The following is a 2,888-nucleotide window of genomic DNA, read 5'->3' on the forward strand; positions in this document are numbered from 1 at the left end:
CCCTGAAACAACACAGGTTTACCAAGAGCATTTGGTGTTTTGTTTTCTCCTCATGGAGAATGAATGAATATTTTGTAACTGAACATTTTCAAATTTCTTTTGGGTTGACAGGAACCCCAGAACTAATTTTGTACTGTAACAGACATTAGTACTGCTGTAGGACTTATTGGTCTGAATATCTACATTATATTTTCTCTCCTGATCTTAATTTTCTATTCTAATTTATATTTTCCCTGATTCTGAAATTTTGTGCATACTATTTTATTGTTTGGAATTTTTATAATCTGCTTCATGTACATTTTGGAAAATTGTGAGCCATAAATAAGTAAACTGACCCATAGTTACTTAACTAGTAAGGTCCAGATATTGACCTGAAGTCTTTTGGCTTTATAGGGAAGTCACATTTACTGAGCATTTAGCATGACTTGGTATTTTATATGCATTGTATCATGCAATACACACATTAGCTGGTCTGAGATAGGTCAGTTATTACTATCTTCCTCATATTCAGACGAAGAAATTAAGGCTCATAAAAGTTATAAGATGTTTTCCTAGGGTTAATAAATGTTATCTTAATTTTTGGCCCTCTAATTTATTCTTAAAAGCATCTGTCGGGCATGGTAGCTTACACCTGTTATCCCACTACTTTGGGAGGCTGAGGCCATTGAGCTTAGGAGTTCGAGACCAGCCTTGACAGCATAGAGATTCCCCATCTCTATTAAAAATACAAAAGTTAGCCAGGTGTGGTCATGTGCCTATAGTACCAGCTACTTGGGAGGCTGAGGCACGAGGATTGCTTGAACTTGGGAAGTCGAGGTTGGAGTAAGCCAAGATGGTGCCACTGCACAGCACTTGAGTCTGGGCAACAGAGCGAGACCCTGTCTCAAAATAAAATTCTTAAAAGCATGAACTTTCTCCTCTAAATTCAGCCCTGTTGTTAAGGCTTTAAGGCGATATCTTTGTAAAAGACTCCGTCCCTCGTTCCCAAACCATCAAGTGGGCCTTTCCTCTTATGGCTTTGCCAAGAGCAAAAATTACTATTCTCCTCAATTATGGCAAGCTTGTCTGTTTCTTTATTTTAGCCAGTGTTATGGTTTTTACAGGATGTGAACACTGTTACTCAGATTTGCCTCTGTCCACACATTCCTTGGCCGCTCCAGGCCTGTGATAGGAGCCCTTCCCCAATTGCTAGCCAGCAGAGAAGGCAGTGACCCCAGCTATAGGCTGGGTTAAAGCAGAGCAGGAAATCTGGCTTTGGCTCTTGCCCTTATGACCTCCTATGTCATAAGGTGGCAAAGGATGTACCATTAAGTACCACCCAGAGACTAGAATAAGGGATTCTTGAGTCTCCATTCCTCTGCCATCATTTTACACCAGACTTTACAGTGTTTCTCAATTAGTGATGCTTCCCAGACTTAATCATTTGATCATCGCAATTTTTGCCATATTGTATCACCCTTACTTGTATTTACTTAAATTTTCTTTAAATTAGTGACATCCTACCTTAAATATATTACTTTAAAGGGTTACTTTATATTGCTACCATTAATGGGAGGACAATATCACTATTTGTGTGTCATCCTTGCGCAGGGGCCGTGCTAATCTTCTCTGTAGCATTCCAATTTTAGTATTTGTGCTGCCGAAGTGAGCACAACAGTATCACTATTAATGGAAGATAATCTTAAAATGAAATATAATGGCAAAACAATAACTATTAAATTATTTTCCAAAAACAGGTATTGGAAATTAGGAAGCCTGTAGTTTACTTCTAACAATTACATAAACTATTGCATAAATTGTAGAATAGTATGAAAGCAATATAATTTTCTGTGTCATAATTTCCCCCATTTTAAAATGGCTTTATTTTTATTTTTATTTTTTTTGTGTGTGTCTCCCAGGCTGGAGTGCCGTCCATGATCTCAGCTCACTGCAACCTCTGCCTCCCTGGTTCCAGGGATTCTTGTGCCTCAGCCTCCTGAGTAGCTTGGAACTACAGGTGCCACCACCATGCCTGGATGATTTTTCTATTTTTACTAGAGACGTGGTTTCACCATATTGGCCAAGCTGGTCTTGAACTCCTGACCTCAAGTGACCCACCAACCTCGGCCTCCCAATGTGCTGGGATTACAGGCATGAGTCACCATGCCCAGCCCTTAAAATGGTTTTAAACTGTTTACTATGTTCATTACAGTCCATTATCTGTGAGGAAAAGAGAGATTTCCATGCCAATTGCAGGAAGTAACTGGAAAGTATAGGGCATTAGATTGTGGCATGAAGGAGGTAATAGAGGTTAGAAACTACCAAGAAAGAAAATGAGTGGTATGATACAGAGCTGAGATCAGAATGTATGAAGTTTGACAAAATTTCTCCTCTTGGATACGACTAGAAAGTTTGGTGAGCCCTACTTGCAGATTTTGAGTCTTAAGATGGGTGAAGAAAAAGAAAAAACACAGTAAGATCTTAAAATAAGGGGCTTGAAATGTATAAGCGAGGGGGGAAAATGATCACAACAGTAGGGAGATTAAGAATGGAAGAAAAAAGAATGATATAAATTTTCCTAGTGGTAAGAATTTCAAGACCTGATTCTTAAGCTAAATTCTACTTCTGACGGTCATTCCATATTAACTCATTGACTTTGGAAACATCCATGCCATCCTGAAAGATTCCTTTACTTTTTTATGGGTCTAGGCGTGGTGGCTCACACCTGTAATCCCAGCACTTTGGGAGGCTGAGGCAGGTGGATCACTTGAGGTCAGGAGTTTGAAACGAGCCTGGCCAACATGGTGAAACCCTGTCTCTACTGAAAAAATACAAAAATTAGCCAGGTGTGGTGGCAGGCGCCTGTAATCCCACCTACTCTGGAGGCTGAGGCAGGAGAATCATTTGAA

General features: G+C 39.6%; 1 non-coding gene across 1 annotated transcript; it reads right to left on the reverse strand.

Moving 5' to 3' along the window:
* Nucleotides 1-1,544: 1,544 nt before the first annotated feature.
* On the reverse strand, nucleotides 1,545-1,652 carry LOC129481368 (U6 spliceosomal RNA). The gene has a single exon (XR_008657378.1). It is a non-coding gene; the product is annotated as a U6 spliceosomal RNA (small nuclear RNA).
* Between the last annotated feature and the right edge of the window lie 1,236 nt (nucleotides 1,653-2,888).

Source organism: Symphalangus syndactylus, chromosome 4 (genome assembly GCF_028878055.3).
Source record: "Symphalangus syndactylus isolate Jambi chromosome 4, NHGRI_mSymSyn1-v2.1_pri, whole genome shotgun sequence".
NCBI classification, from domain to species: Eukaryota; Metazoa; Chordata; class Mammalia; order Primates; family Hylobatidae; genus Symphalangus; species Symphalangus syndactylus.